The 18,709-nt window shown below is 46.3% G+C and overlaps 1 protein-coding gene across 1 annotated transcript in view; it reads right to left on the bottom strand.

Annotated features, from left to right (window-relative positions):
- The window catches only part of LOC146009536 (uncharacterized), a 783,885-nt gene that overhangs the window by 202,673 nt on the left and 562,503 nt on the right, over positions 1-18,709 (bottom strand).

Genomic DNA, 18,709 nt, shown 5'->3' with positions numbered 1-18,709 from the left:
GCCACGAATCGCGCGGGGGGGGGGGGTTTGCGGGGGGTGTGACGCAAATCGCCACAAGAAAAAATCAACACAGAAAGGTCAACACATGTAAATGTTGACATAAGTGTGCCACTTCATTGGTGTCCATGTTGACACATGACAATGAATATGAAACATTCAAAAAATGAAATAAATCTTCAAAACTCATGTCAACCTTTTTCATTGTCGACCATAGCCATGTCAGTGTTTTGCATGTGCCATTTAATCCTGGGGCTGCCGCGAATCGCGGGGGGTGCCGCGATTTGCGGGAGGGGGGGGGTTGCGGGGGGTGGGTGCCGCGAATTGCGGGAGAGCGGGGTTCATGGGAGTTCCGGCGGGGGTTGCCGCGAATTGCGGGAGGGGGGGGGGTCGCGGGGGGTGCCGGGGTGCCGCGAATCGCCGGAGGGGGGGTTGCGGGGGGTGTGACGCGAATCGCCACAAGAAAAAAATCAACACAGAAAGGTCAACACATGTAAATGTTGACATAAGTGTGGCACTTCATTGGTGTCCATGTCGACACATGAGAATGAATATGAAAATATTCAAAAATGACAAAAAAACTTCAAAAACTCATGTCAACCTTTTTCATTGTCGACCATAGCCATGTCAGTGTTTTCCATGTGCAATTTAATTCTGGAGCTGCCGCGAATTCACGGGGGGGGGTGCCGCGAATTGCGGGAGGGGGGGTCGCGGGGGGTGGGTGCCGCGAATCGCGGGAGGGCGGGGTTCACAGGGGTTCCGGTGGGGGTTGCCGCGAATTGCGGGAGGTGGGGGGTCACGGGGGGTGCCGCGAATCGCCACAAGAAAAAATCAACACAGAAAGGTCAACACATGTAAATGTTGACATAAGTGTGCCACTTCATTGGTGTCCATGTCGACACATGACAATGAATATGAAAAAAATTAAAAAATTTAAAATAAATCTCAAAAACTCATGTCAACCTTTTTCATTGTCGACCATAGCCATGTCAGTGTTTTGCATGTGCCATTTAATCCTGGGGCTGCTGCGAATTGCGGGGGGGGAGGGGTGTGCCGCGAATCGCGGGAGGGGGGTCGCAGGGGGGGTGCCGCCAATCGTGCAAGGGGGGGGTCGCGGGGGGTTCTTTTTGCCGCGAATCGCGGGAGGGAGGTCGCCGGGGGGGGGTGTGTTTTTTACGCGAATCGGGGGGGGGGGGTGTCACGGGGGAGGGTTTGCCGCGATTTGCGGGAGGGTCGCGGGGTGGTGGTTATGCCGCGAATTGCGGGAGGGGTCGTGGGGGGGTTCTTTTTGCAGCGAATCGCGGGAGGGGGGGTCGCGGGGGTGTTTTTGCTGCGAATCGCGGTAGGGGGGGTCGCGGGGGAGCGGGTGTTTTTGCCGCGAATCGCGGGGAGGGGGGGGCGCGCGGGGGGGGAGGTTTTGCCGCAAATCACGGGAGGGGGGTGCTCACCTGGTGGCTGTGGAGTAGCAGTGCTGGGCAACATGGGAAGTCAGTGGGTGTCTGGCACTGTCTGTGGGCTCACTGGGCTGGTTCTCTGTCACATACCTCCCAACATGACCCTCTCCAGGAGGGACACAATGCTATGTTTCTAGACTTTCCCTTAATGTATGATTGCCATCACCTGTTTTAAACAGGTTAATTTCTCAGAAAGGTGTTCAGCACAGATGAAGGCAATCACACATTAAGAGGAAAGTCCAGGAACAGAGCGTTATAGACACAGACACCCACTTTGAGTGACAGATGTAGCCAAATATATAGGAGATATATTCCCATCAACTCCCACCATTTGTGCCTTGGAGGGCTCATGAGGCAGGAATGTGGCTGGGTTTAACGTGTTGCATCTCTTTATGGAAATATTTACTGGGCCCATCAGTGCCAGTTCCCACTTGTTAAACCAAGCTGAGGACACATGTCGAGTCTAGGCAGAATTTAGGAGAGCTGAAACAGCATGAGGAGCATGAACAGTTAAATCATGTCCCAACACCATGTCCTCACTCTTGCTTACTAGTTGCGCTGTTGCAGCTACACTTCGTAAACAAGTGGGGAGTGAGCGTGCCACTTTGTGCAATTGGGCACTGTAGTACGCTACTGGTCGGTTGGCATCACAATGTTTCTGGGTTAGAACTCCCGCTGCACACCCAGCTGACTCCTTACCGTATAAATCGAATGGTTTCCCATAATCTGGCATTCCCAGTGCTGGGGCCCTGGTTAGGCTTGCTTTTAGCCCCTCAAAGGCCAGGTCAGATTTCTCTGTATGTGAGACCCGGGATGGCCTAGTTGAGGAGACCATTTCCTGTAGTGGTACTGCCAGAATTGAGTAACTAGGGATCCAGTTACGACAGTATCCACACATGCCTAGGAAGTAATGGATCTGTTGCTGAGTCTGCGGCAGTAACATGTTCTGAATTGTTTGGATTCTGTCATCAGTGAGGTGTCTCAGCCCTTGGGTAAGACAGAGCCCCAAAAACTTAACTCTGGCCTGGCATAGCCGCAACTTGTCCTTTGATACTTTATGTCCTGTCTCCAAGATATACATCAGCAGTTGTCTAGTGGTGCTACATTTGCCATCAATCCAGCAACTTGTCCATCTTAGTTCTTAGGGAACTTAGTATATGTGCTGTAATTTCAGCTACCTTAGACGGGCTTGACTCTATAACAGTAGGGTTCAGCATTAGTTTTTGGGGAGTGTCCAGCAAATCTTGCACCTCTTGTGCAAGGTTCCCAGGTGTATCTTTGAATACATCATCTGGGGTACAGTAGATGACACAGCCCATTTTACAAAACCTAGGTGGTTGAACGGAGCCGCTGCAGCTAATAGGAAGGAATGTTTGGTATGCAAGGGCCTGGTGGTGACCTCTGCTGGTTTTGTTAATTGGTAATGCTGCACTTTTCCACTGCTGCTACCGTGTTGTTGGTAAAACCTAAAATCAAGAGGAGTATTGAAAACAGACCTGGCCGCCCCTGTATCAACCAGAAAGGTTTGCTTCACACCAGTTGTGCTGGAAAATTACCAGTAGGCGCTTGGGGGAAAAATAATGAATCTGTCAAAATTTATACATTAATTTTTAATAGACATATACCAATGACAAGCATACACACTGTTAAAAATAAGAAAAATAAAAATTGTTAAAAATAATGCCTAAGAAAAAAGGCAATTACCTGGCATTCAAACTAGACAGACATTCCAATTGAGAGGCAGCACTCTGAGGTTTTATGTGGACCCGATGGTCCAATTATGTATTTTGAGTTCCACAATGTGGCTATCTACATCCGTTGATGAGAGTCCAAGGGCCCTTTAGTTTGGATGTCTCTATCAGTGGCCACCACACTTTTGCTTTCTGAGCCGTGTTCCTGTATACGGTTCCCACACAATCTCCACAGACAACAGCGTCTCCTTACTGAGCGAGTGTAATCAAGGTAAGCCCGGTAAGTGTTCGTCGGGCAGCCGGTAGCACAGTTCTTAATGAATGGGCAGGGCAGCAGGAGGCTCCTTTGCCGTATTGCGTAAGCCGGGTATCGTCGCCTGCTGCTGCAGGTACAGCTCACCGTATGTATGCCGTTCGCGCTGGGGGTGTGCGGTGTGTACTATACAGACTCCCCCTGGATGTCTGCTTGCTGGAAGGAGTGTGTGGGTCCTTAAGATGCATTTCGCCGTGCACCGGGCAGTGGTGTAGCTAGGTGCCACGGCGCCCGGAGCAAGGGCATGTTTTGCGCCCCCCCAATATGAAGTAGGTGAGGCTCCTGCACAGTGAAAAGTGGGCACGGACCAACGTTATACCACACACCGTAATGCCCATTGCACATTTTAGTGAACTTTGTAATTCCAATTACACATAAGCCCACACATGATGCCCATGACATGCTATATAACACTCCGCAATGCCCATGACATACTATATAACACTCCGCAATGCCCATGACATACTATATAACACTCCGCAATGCCCATGACATACTATATTACACTCCGCAATGCCCATGACATATTATATAACACTCCGCAATGCCCATGACATACTATATAACACTCCGCAATGCCCATGACATACTATATAACACTCCGCAATGCCCATGACATACTATATAACACTCCGCAATGCCCATGACATACTATATAACACACCGTAATGCCCATGACATACTATATAACACACCGTAATGCCCATGACATACTATATAACACACCGTAATGCCCATTACATACTATATAACACACCGTAATGACCATTACATACTATATAACACACTGTAATGCCCATTACATAGTATATAACACTCCGCAATGCCCATGACATACTATATAACACTCCGCAATGCCCATGACATACTATATAACACTCCGCAATGCCCATGACATACTATATAACACTCCGCAATGCCCATGACATACTATATAACACACCGTAATGCCTATTACACACTATATAACACACTGTAATGTCCATTACATACTATATAACACTCAGCAATGCCCGTGACATACTATATAGCACTCTGCAATGCCCGTGACATACTATATAACACTCTGCAATGCCCATTACATACTATATAACACTCCGCAATGCCCATTACATACTATATAACACTCCGCAATGCCCATTACATACTATATAACACTCCGCAATGCCCATGACATACTATATAACACTCCGCAATGCCCATGACATACTATATAACACACCGTAATGCCCATGACATACTATATAACACACCGTAATGCCCATGACATACTATATAACACACCGTAATGCCCATTACATACTATATAACACACCGTAATGACCATTACATACTATATAACACACTGTAATGCCCATTACATAGTATATAACACTCCGCAATGCCCATGACATACTATATAACACTCCGCAATGCCCATGACATACTATATAACACTCCGCAATGCCCATGACATACTATATAACACTCCGCAATGCCCATGACATACTATATAACACACCGTAATGCCTATTACACACTATATAACACACTGTAATGTCCATTACATACTATATAACACTCGGCAATGCCCGTGACATACTATATAACACTCTGCAATGCCCGTGACATACTATATAACACTCTGCAATGCCCATTACATACTATATAACACTCCGCAATGCCCATTACATACTATATAACACTCCGCAATGCCCATGACATACTATATAACACTCCGCAATGCCCATGACATACTATATAACACTCCGCAATGCCCATGACATACTATATAACACACCGTAATGCCCATGACATACTATATAACACACCGTAATGCCCATGACATACTATATAACACACCGTAATGCCCATTACATACTATATAACACACTGTAATGCCCATTACATACTATATAACACTCCGCAATGCCCATGACATACTATATAACACTCCGCAATGCCCATGACATACTATATAACACTCCGCAATGCCCATGACATACTATATAACACTCCGCAATGCCCATGACATACTATATAACACACCGTAATACCCATGACATACTATATAACACACCGTAATGCCCATTACATACTATATAACACACCGTAATGCCCATTACATACTATATAACACTCCGCAATGCCCATGACATACTATATAACACACCGTAATGCCCATTACATACTATATAACACACCGTAATGCCCATTACATACTATATAACACTCCGCAATGCCCATGACATACTATATAACACACCGTAATACCCATGACATACTATATAACACACCGTAATGCCTATTACACACTATATAACACACTGTAATGTCCATTACATACTATATAACACTCCGCAATGCCCATGACATACTATATAACACACCGTAATGCCTATTACACACTATATAACACACTGTAATGTCCATTACATACTATATAACACTCCGCAATGCCCATGACATACTATATAACACACCGTAATGCCCATCACATACTATATAACACACCGTAATGCCCATTACATACTATATAACACACCGTAATGCCCATTACATACTATATAACACTCCGCAATGCCCATGACATACTATATAACACACCGTAATACCCATGACATACTATATAACACACCGTAATGCCTATTACACACTATATAACACACTGTAATGTCCATTACATACTATATAACACTCCGCAATGCCCATGACATACTATATAGCACTCTGCAATGCCCGTGACATACTATATAACACTCTGCAATGCCCATGACATACTATATAACACACCGTAATGCCCATTACATACTATATAACACACCGTAATGCCCATCACATACTATATAACACACCGTAATGCCCATTACATACTATATAACACTCCGCAATGCCCATTACATACTATATAACACACAGTAATGCCCATGACATACTATATAACACACCGTAATGCCTATTACATACTATATAACACACTGTAATGTCCATTACATACTATATAACACTCCGCAATGCCCATGACATACTATATAACACACCGTAATGCCCATTACATACTATATAACACACCGTAATGCCCATCACATACTATATAACACACCGTAATGCCCATTACATACTATATAACACTCCGCAATGCCCATTACATACTATATAACACACAGTAATGCCCATGACATACTATATAACACACCGTAATGCCTATTACACACTATATAACACACTGTAATGCCCATTACATACTATATAACACTCCGCAATGCCCGTGACATACTATATAACACTCCGCAATGCCCATTACATACTATATAACACACCGTAATGCCCATGACATACTATATAACACACTGTAATGTCCATTACATACTATATAACACACCGTAATGCCCATCACATACTATATAACACACCGTAATGCCCATTACATACTATATAACACTCCGCAATGCCCATTACATACTATATAACACACAGTAATGCCCATGACATACTATATAACACACCGTAATGCCTATTACACACTATATAACACACTGTAATGCCCATTACATACTATATAACACTCCGCAATGCCCGTGACATACTATATAACACTCCGCAATGCCCATTACATACTATATAACACACCGTAATGCCCATGACATACTATATAACACACTGTAATGTCCATTACATACTATATAACACTCCGCAATGCCCGTGACATACTATATAACACTCCGCAATGCCCGTGACATACTATATAACACTCCGCAATGCCCATTACATACTATATAACACTCCGCAATGCCCATTACATACTATATAACACTCCGCAATGCCCATGACATACTATATAACACTCCGCAATGCCCATTACATACTATATAACACACCGTAATGCCCATCACATACTATATAACACACCGTAATGCCCATTACATACTATATAACACTCCGCAATGCCCATTACATACTATATAACACACAGTAATGCCCATGACATACTATATAACACACCGTAATGCCTATTACATACTATATAACACACTGTAATGTCCATTACATACTATATAACACTCCGCAATGCCCATGACATACTATATAACACACCGTAATGCCCATTACATACTATATAACACACCGTAATGCCCATCACATACTATATAACACACCGTAATGCCCATTACATACTATATAACACTCCGCAATGCCCATTACATACTATATAACACACAGTAATGCCCATGACATACTATATAACACACCGTAATGCCTATTACACACTATATAACACACTGTAATGCCCATTACATACTATATAACACTCCGCAATGCCCGTGACATACTATATAACACTCCGCAATGCCCATTACATACTATATAACACACTGTAATGTCCATTACATACTATATAACACACCGTAATGCCCATTACATACTATATAACACACCGTAATGTCCATTACATACTATATAACACTCCGCAATGCCCATTACATACTATATAACACACCGTAATGCCCATGACATACTATATAACACACCGTAATGTCCATTACATACTATATAACACTCGGCAATGCCCGTGACATACTATATAACACTCTGCAATGCCCGTGACATACTATATAACACTCCGCAATGCCCATTACATACTATATAACACTCCGCAATGCCCATTACATACTATATAACACTCCGCAATGCCCATTACATACTATATAACACCATAATGCCCATTACACATTTGACACAAAAGTGCCACTTACCTACATGCTCAATGCCAGGGGCTTCATGCTCAATGCAGAGGGTCTTCATGCTCAATGCCAAGGGGCTTCATACAGTCACTAATCCCACATGGATGCGCTGCTGCCCTCCACATACAAAGTATTCGCATTGGTGGGGGGGTGAGCAGCATATAACTATAACTATATGGAGTTTGCATTCATAAATAAAAATAGGCGGCCATGGTTTTAAACAGACTGCCGCAGGATCCGCTGTCAGCGATAACGGCTGCTCACACTCTGCGACAGTCTGTTTATAACCATAGCCACCTATTTTCATTCATGAATGTGGACTCCATATACCATTTTTAGCTAATGCCGGGTGAGGGAACACACAGTGATGGTCGGGCGGCCAGGGCTGAGGGCTGAGGGCTGAGGGCTGTGGGGTCAGGAGCGGCCGCTGCTGCGGCGTGATGACCTGCAATATGAAAATGACGCGGCGGGGAGGCGCACAGTGATTGACAGGGAGGCAGCGCGCTCAGGTGCACAAAAAAGGCCATCCGTCCTGTCCTGTCCTGTGCACCCATCCCCCCGCTGTGTCCGGGTGAGAGCCGTGCTGGCTGCTTTGTAAACTTCATATCTCCCGCTGGCTGGACCGCTATCTAATAGGCGCTCGCGGTCCAGCAGCCACCAGTTGATTGGCTGCTGGACCGCAAGCGCCCATTGGCTAGCGGTCCAGCATGAGACGTGAAATTTACATAGCAGCGCGTCTCTAGTCTCTCCCGGACACAGCGGGCACGGGAGCGGAGGAATGGGGGAGCGGAGGAATGGGGGAGCGGGGGAGAGGGCGAACGAGCTGGCGGTGCCGGTGCCAGCACAGCTCCGGCGCCATGCTATCTACCTGCGCCTGGAGCAAGTGCTCCACCGGCTCCGCCCTCGCTACGCCTCTGGCACCGGGCGACTTTATCAATTGGGACTCCTAACACCTGAGGTTCTAAGGTGGTGAGTCAGTCGAACCGGCTGTAGGATACATGTGTGACCCGCTTCCTGTTGGTGTGCTTGACCCGAACTTAAAACTGTGTCAGCTACCAGGTGGGGTGGGGGCATGCTCTGTGACCTGTCTGACTCCTCCCATTCTTTGTGCTGGGTTCCTACATGTCTGTCCTCTGTGGTTCCCAGTCCCTTCTATGTGTTTTGTTTCTACTGGGCATCCCTGCCTCTCCTGTTAGGAAAGGAGATCTGCACTCTGATTTCAAAGTTCTCCTTAATGCCTTCCACCAGCACAGAGACAATCATTTTCCCATGATGTGTGTTGCTTTTGGGGTCAGAAAGTCAGTGATACTAGTGTGCATTGACACCACTTGCAAGGCTCGATTGATGCATTCACTTGCCAATTCACTATCCTTCTGTTTTTTAGTTAGAATATCTTATTATACTCAACCTTTGCTGGAAAATGTACACCCAACGGTAGATTTATTAGGCACACATTTTCCTGGTTTTCTGCATCAGTCAAAGTCTTATCTGCCCTCACTCTGCTATCCTGAATGAATTGCTGGATGTCAATGTGGAATCATTATTGGTGGGTTCGTCTGTTTCCCAGATTCTTTACAAATTTCTGACAACCGGACAGATCTTTCCTGGGATCTGGGAAATCTGTGATGATGGATCGTCCAACCTTGACCAGGAACTATACATGTTATCTTGCCTTACTGGTATCACCCCTTTTCTATCTGCCTTCCCATAGGGTACATCTAGCATGTCCGTACCACCTCTGTGCCATCAGACACATCTTTGGGGACTATTGTCTCCATGCTGTGTAGTGTACTATTCTTACCTGCGGATTCGGTATGAAATACCGACGGTCAAAATACCGACAGCTATTGACCGACAGTCAAAATCGCAACATGGTCAAAATACCGACATTTAAAATCCCGACAAGGTCAAAATACCGACATTTAAAATCCCGACAAGGTCAAAATACCGACATATAGAATGTAGACTGGTGAAAAAGTCAACATGACTTTCGGTCGACAGGTCGCGTGGTCGACATGGGTTGTTTCACTGTTTTTTTACCCAAATGTCGACACAGTCGACATGGACACAGTTGGAAGTTAACGCAGCCCCTCGCATCACTCGTAATGCTTTGGGCATGGTGCCTCGCTGCGCTCAGCACACCATTTTATTCTCCCACCACGCCCTAGTGGATGGTAGGGCATGAAATACCGCCTGTCGGCACGTCGGGTCAAAAAACAGTGAAAAATGGTTGTCGGTATTTTGACCGTCGGGATTTTGACTGCATCCCTTACCTGCATCTTCTGTAGTGTAGCTGACGTCAACCATCTCCACTGCCTGAGCAGCAGCAGCACCACCTCTGACTGGCTCAGCCTTTCCTTCATTCATCTTGATAGCATAGGAGACGGTTGAGGTCAGGATAGAGAATAGTTGGCTTTATACATTTGCTTATTTCTCCTTTGGCAGTAACTGCTCCCTCTGTACAAAAGGAGGGGTGGTGTAGTTGCAATTCTTGAGCCGATTGTACCTACATTAGATAAACACTTGTCTTGCCTTTAAATTTGTGGCAACAGGAAGGACAAACTTAGACACTCATTATGTTTTACACTTGCATTGCATGACGAGAGCAGACATACCTCGTCTCTAGCTGTGTATAAGACATCTGGATCGCAAATGCCAACACTAGGAAATTCCACATTGCCTATGGTCATCTTTACCCATTTCTCCACGCGAGCCACTGCATACTCACCATATTTTATTTTCATTATGAACCCAGCCGACCCTTTGGGTTGGTCTTGATCCTGTTTCCTACATAGCACAACCTCTCTGCGTGAAGCTCTATTTCCCATTGTCCAACCAATGCCTTTGTCGGCGATCTTTGGCTATAGTGAGAAATTAGATGTTCACAGCAAGCAGAGATTGATGATTCCGGGGAAACCAAAAAGTCCTTCCTCCGTAGGCACAACTTATCTGACGACGAAGTGAAAAGTGTACACTATGAGAGCATGTATTTACTCAATCACGTACTGTGTCTCGACAGCCATGCAGACCAGATTCACACAGTACAGAAAGACTAAAGGCCCCCATACACTTTTTCAACTTGTCTGAGGGACAAGTTGGACCTGGTTGACTACTGTGAACTTCCCCCACAGCTTCCCTGGAGTGCTACTTGATGTGCCATTTTTTACATGCAATTTGGTCCAATAAATTGCATGAGATTTATCTGGCCAAATTGCATGTGTACAGATAGGAGGTCCTAGGGGATGTCAAGCAGGGGTGGATCTAGACTTTTCTTCTAGGGGGGGGGGGGTTTACTATATAATCTTGACCCTCCAGTGCCAACTCCTCCCCTTCCCAGCCCTGACTCCTTCCTCCATGGGTATATACACAGTGGGTAGTAGGGAAAGTATTGGCATACAGGTTGATTATCCCTCATCTAAAATGTTAGGGACCACAAGCAATTTGAATAAGGGATTATTACTTATCTCAGAATTTTTTTTTTTACATACGCACCTGGTCCCCCAACATCCATGGCGACCATCGGATTAATCCTTAATGGCATCTCCGGACCCAAGGATGCACTGCACACGTCACCAGCGCACCCATGCAATGCGTCCTTGGGACCGGGTATGCCACTGAAGATGAATACAATGGTCGCCGTGGACACTGGGGGAAGAGGTGTGTATGAAAAAAAAGGTCCGGGGGGAGGGGTAATAAATAAAACCTACAGTTTTTGGAATATTTCAGTTTTGAGATATCCGGATAAGGGATACTCAGCCTGTATACATAGGATGGGGAAAAGGGGGCATCCAGCATTAGACGGGATGACCACAGGGGGGCCCTCTTCGCCCCCCCCTCTGTATCCTTCCATGATGTTGAGTGCTAGGAAGGGGTGGCCAAAACTGTGAAATAAAAAGGTCAGTTGTCCTTGGCTGTGTAGTAAACAAACGTTGGAAGTAATTATAATAAATACTATGTAGTTGCCTTCAACGGTCTGTACATTTTTGGTTTTAGTTAAAAATCTTTAGTTATGGATAAAATAAATTGTTTATTTTATGATGCAGAACTTATTACATCATTTAAACAAAAAACAGCCACAATATACTCACCGACTGCTCCGCCCGCTGTGCTCTGAGATGGCTGTGGCCTGCTGCTGCCTCCTTCTCCTGCCTGCTGTGTGGGCGGGACAGGTCAGCAAATCACTCCCAGGGGGCGGGCATCAAATTGCACGCTGGGAAAAATGTCCCCCGGTGTGCGCATGATTGACCAGGTGAGATAGGTCCTATGTGCAGGAGGATCAATCTCTTGGGTCAGATGCGATGGGCATGGGAGTGTGCATCAGGTCCTTGTCATGTCAGTCACCATCAGATTTTGTCAGAATAATTGGCCCAATCTGTCTGAATTGGGTTAAATCTGACAAATCTCACAAGTGTATGGGGGCCTTAATTCTCTCTGTAACCTGTGATTGGTATTTTTTGAAGTACTAGGCCAGCGGTGGCCAACCCGCGGCTCGCGAGCCGCATGCGGCTCGCCGAGCTGTAAACTGCGGCTCCAGCCTCCCATCTGCAAAGCGGGGTTTTGAATTTGGCGCCAATTCGGCTGACAAATTCAAAACGCTGCATCGGCGGCCAATAGGAAACGACCGCGGCGAGCCATCAGCGCTCGCCGCGCCGTTTCCGCCCTGCCCCCGGCGTCTGACATCAGACGCCAGCGGGAGGGCGAAAAGTCTTCTCCACGCCGGCGGAGCGCAGGAGCGCTCCTGAAGACGCGAGAAGCCGCCGGAGGATGGCGCAGAAGACGGCGGCGGGGAGAAGAGTTCCGGCGCCGCTGAAGAGGCCAGAAGACGCCGGGATCAAGACAGAAGATCTCCGGCGCCTTCTGCAAGAAAAAAGAAGATGGCTCCCGGAGAGGCCAGCGGGGGTGGGAAGCAAAAGAGCTGACGAAGCTCCCCCCAGCGGCCTCTCCCAACACCAGGTAGGGGCCTTTGCCCTCCTACCCTCCATCCACCCTAGACCACCGGGTGTCGGGCACTAGGCCCGTGGGCAAATTCAGGCCCTTCTGCCCTGTGTGTGCATTAGTTGGGCCCTCTTGGCCCGTGGCTCATTTATTTGTTGGGCCCTCCTGGCCCTCTAGGTGGGCCCTTTAGTTAGGAAGCTGGGCCCTCCAGCATAGGTGTTGCACTGTGGGCAACACCTGTGCTGGAGGGCCCAGCTTCCTAACTGTGGGGTCATATGATGTTTGGCACTGTGGGGGGGCATATGTTTGGCACTTTGAGGGGCATGTGATGTTTGGCACTTTGCGGGGCATGTGATGTTTGGCACTTTGAGGGGCATGTGATGTTTGGCACTTTGAGGGGCATGTGATGTTTGGCACTGTGGGGGGCATGTGATGTTTGGCACTGTGGGGGGCATGTGATGTTTGGCACTGTGGGGGGCATGTGATGTTTGGCACTGTGGGGGGCATATGATGTTTGGCACTGTGGGGGGCATATGATGTTTGGCACTGTGGTGGGCATATCTGGCACTGGGGGCATAAAGTTTTATCATGTGGCCACTCTCCTTGTGTCATATGACCACGCCCCTAACCACTCCCCCGATCACGCCCCTTTTTGGCGCGTGCATGACGTTGGCTCTTTGGCTTGACAACTGATGTTTTCCGGCTCTTTACCTCTGACCGGTTGGCCACCCCTGTACTAGGCAGTTTCCTTTGGACCTGCTTTCGTTCCTTTAGGACCCTTCTCAGTAGGCACTACTTATTCCCTGGCTGGCAGTTCTTCACTAGATGTCACATGAGTATAAACCCCTAAAATATCAATTTAGGAATTTAATCAATAATGTTTTAAAACTGAAACAAGAAAAAAAAAGACAAATAGATACTACCGTATTAAACCCTTGAGTGGTATGCCCGGAAATTTCCCGGGCTCAGCTGCGCTTATCCGAATATCCGTTGCTATGTAACTGGCACTACTGAGGACATGGTATGTAACTGGCACTACTGAGGACATGCTATGTAACAGCACTGCTGAGGACATGCTATGTAACTGGCACTACTGAGGACATGCTATGTAACTGGCACTACTGAGGACATGCTATGTAACTGGCACTACTGAGGACATGCTATGTAACTGGCACTACTGAGGACATGCTATGTAACTGGCACTACTGAGGACATGGTATGTAACAGCACTGCTGAGGACATGATATGTAACTGGCACTACTGGGGACATAATATGTAACTGGCACTACTGAGGACATGGTATGTAACAGCACTGCTGAGGACATGCTATGTAACTGGCACTACTGAGGACATGCTATGTAACTGGCACTACTGAGGACATGCTATGTAACTGGCACTACTGAGGACATGGTATGTAACAGCACTGCTGAGGACATGCTATGTAACTGGCACTACTGAGGACATGCTATATAACTGGCACTACTGAGGACATGCTATGTAACTGGCACTACTGAGGACATGGTATGTAACTGGCACTACTGAGGACATGCTATGTAACTGGCACTACTGAGGACATGCTATGTAACTGGCACTACTGAGGACATGCTATGTAACAGCACTGCTGAGGACATGGTATGAAACAGCACTGCTGAGGACATGCTATGTAACTGGCACTACTGAGGACATGGTATGTAACTGGCACTACTGAGGACATGCTATGTAACTGGCACTCCTGAGGACATGGTATGTAACCGGCACTCCTGAGGACATGGTATGTAACTGGCACTACTGAGGACATGGTATGTTACTGGCACTACTGAGGACATGCTATGTAACTGGCACTACTGATGACATGGTATGTAACAGCACTGCTGAGGACATGATATGTAACTGGCACTACTGGGGACATGATATGTAACTGGCACTACTGAGGACATGGTATGTAACAGCACTGCTGAGGACATGCTATGTAACTGGCACTACTGAGGACATGCTATGTAACTGGCACTACTGAGGACATGCTATGTAACTGGCACTACTGAGGACATGCTATGTAACTGGCACTACTGAGGACATGGTATGTAACAGCACTGCTGAGGACATGCTATGTAACTGGCACTACTGAGGACATGCTATGTAACTGGCACTACTGAGGACATGGTATGTAACTGGCACTACTGAGGACATGCTATGTAACTGGCACTACTGAGGACATGCTATGTAACTGGCACTACTGAGGGCATGCTATGTAACAGCACTGCTGAGGACATGCTATGTAACTGGCACTACTGAGGACATGGTATGTAACAGCACTACTGAGGACATGCTATGTAACTGGCACTACTGAGGACATGCTATGTAACTGGCACTCCTGAGGACATGGTATGTAACTGGCACCACTGAGGACATGGTATGTAACTGGCACTACTGAGGACATGGTATGTAACAGCACTGCTGAGGACATGCTATGTAACTGCACTGCTGAGGACATGCTATGTAACTGGCACTACTGAGGACATGGTATGTTACTGGCACTACTGAGGACATGCTATGTAACTGGCACTACTGAGGACATGGTATGTAACAGCACTGCTGAGGACATGATATGTAACTGGCACTACTGGGGACATGATATGTAACTGGCACTACTGAGGACATGGTATGTAACAGCACTGCTGAGGACATGCTATGTAACTGGCACTACTGAGGACATGCTATGTAACTGGCACTACTGAGGACATGCTATGTAACAGCACTGCTGAGGACATGCTATGTAACTGGCACTACTGAGGACATGCTATGTAACTGGCACTACTGAGGACATGGTATGTTACTGGCACTACTGAGGACATGCTATGTAACTGGCACTACTGAGGACATGGTATGTAACAGCACTGCTGAGGACATGATATGTAACTGGCACTACTGGGGACATGATATGTAACTGGCACTACTGAGGACATGGTATGTAACAGCACTGCTGAGGACATGCTATGTAACTGGCACTACTGAGGACATGCTATGTAACTGGCACTACTGAGGACATGCTATGTAACTGGCACTACTGAGGACATGCTATGTAACTGGCACTACTGAGGACATGGTATGTAACAGCACTGCTGAGGACATGCTATGTAACTGGCACTACTGAGGACATGCTTTGTAACTGGCACTACTGAGGACATGCTATGTAACTGGCACGACTGAGGACATGCTATGTAACTGGCACTACTGAGGACATGCTATGTAACTGGCACTACTGAGGACATGCTATGTAACTGGCACTACTGAGGACATGCTATGTAACTGGCACTACTGAGGACATGCTATGTAACAGCACTGCTGAGGACATGGTATGAAACAGCACTGCTGAGGACATGCTATGTAACTGGCACTACTGAGGACATGGTATGTAACAGCACTACTGAGGACATGCTATGTAACTGGCACTACTGAGGACATGCTATGTAACTGGCACTACTGAGGACATGCTATGTAACTGGCACTCCTGAGGACATGGTATGTAATTGGCACTACTGAGGACATGGTATGTAACTGGCACTACTGAGGACATGGTATGTAACAGCACTGCTGAGGACATGCTATGTAACTGGCACTACTGAGGACATGGTATGTTACTGGCACTACTGAGGACATGCTATGTAACTGGCACTACTGAGGACATGGTATGTAACAGCACTGCTGAGGACATGATATGTAACTGGCACTACTGGGGACATGATATGTAACTGGCACTACTGAGGACATGGTATGTAACTGGCACTACTGAGGACATGCTATGTAACTGGCACTACTGAGGACATGGTATGTTACTGGCACTACTGAGGACATGCTATGTAACTGGCACTACTGAGGACATGGTATGTAACAGCACTGCTGAGGACATGATATGTAACTGGCACTACTGGGGACATGATATGTAACTGGCACTACTGAGGACATGGTATGTAACAGCACTGCTGAGGACATGCTATGTAACAGCACTGCTGAGGACATGGTATGAAACAGCACTGCTGAGGACATGCTATGTAACTGGCACTACTGAGGACATGGTATGTAACAGCACTACTGAGGACATGCTATGTAACTGGCACTACTGAGGACATGGTATGTAACTGGCACTACTGAGGACATGGTATGTAACTGGCACTACTGAGGACATGGTATGTAACAGCACTGCTGAGGACATGCTATGTAACTGGCACTACTGAGGACATGGTATGTAACTGGCACTACTGAGGACATGCTATGTAACTGGCACTACTGAGGACATGGTATGTAACAGCACTGCTGAGGACATGATATGTAACTGGCACTACTGGGGACATGATATGTAACTGGCACTCCTGAGGACATGGTATGTAACTGGCACTACTGAGGACATGGTATGTAACTGGCACTACTGAGGACATGGTATGTAACAGCACTGCTGAGGACATGCTATGTAACTGGCACTACTGAGGACATGGTATGTTACTGGCACTACTGAGGACATGCTATGTAACTGGCACTACTGAGGACATGGTATGTAACAGCACTACTGAGGACATGCTATGTAACTGGCACTACTGAGGACATGCTATGTAACTGGCACTACTGAGGACATGCTATGTAACTGGCACTACTGAGGACATGGTATGTAACAGCACTGCTGAGGACATGCTATGTAACTGGCACTACTGAGGACATGCTATGTAACTGGCACTACTGAGGAAATGGTATGTAACAGCACTGCTGAGGACATGCTATGTAACTGGCACTACTGAGGACATGCTATGTAACAGCACTGCTGAGGACATGGTATGTAACTGGCACTACTGAGGACATGCTATGTAACTGGCACTACTGAGGACATGCTATGTAACTGGCACTACTGAGGACATGCTATGTAACTGGCACTACTGAGGACATGCTATGAAACTGGCACTATATCTGTGCAAGAAAATGATTGTTTGACATTCAAATTCAGTGCCTGAGATATGAAACAAAATGTGTGTACTGTTTTAAAACCCTGTTTTTTGAACAAATAAAATATATTTGTGTGTATTTCATGTGGTTGATGTGTTTATACAGCATAAATGCAAGATACTTTCAAATACATCATTGAAATATTAAAATAGTCCGAAATACAGAATAATCCATTATCCAAAATTCTTCTGGTCCCGAGCATTTTGGATAAGGGATACTCAACCTGTATATAATTATTTCAAATAGATCACTTTTAAAACTTAACGTATTGTCCACGGGTTCGCGGTGGCACCTTTCAAACCCTGTACCAACACAGACTTGGCTTTTTCAGCAAGGGTTAGAGGTCACCCCCACCCTTTTGCTCGTAAACGTAAGCCTCGCGTATGGTACAATGTTTTAATGAATGTAATGATTGGACGAGCCCTCAACTAGTAAAATCCATAATATATATATCTGATGGACAATAAGTTACATTTTTGTAAGGTTGTGCAAATCTTTATTCCAAACTACGGGCGTAGCTAAATGTAGCACCTCGTAGCATACCTTATCAGCTTTTGTGACGCTGCAGCGACATCCTTATGGCGACATCAGTTCCAATGTACTTTCACA

Source organism: Crinia signifera, chromosome 6, assembly GCF_055691185.1.
Source record: "Crinia signifera chromosome 6, ASM5569118v1, whole genome shotgun sequence".
In the NCBI taxonomy this organism is placed as follows: Eukaryota; Metazoa; Chordata; class Amphibia; order Anura; family Myobatrachidae; genus Crinia; species Crinia signifera.
The sequence above is the reverse complement of the archived record's forward strand: the minus strand, read 5'-3'. Positions and strand labels throughout refer to the sequence as shown.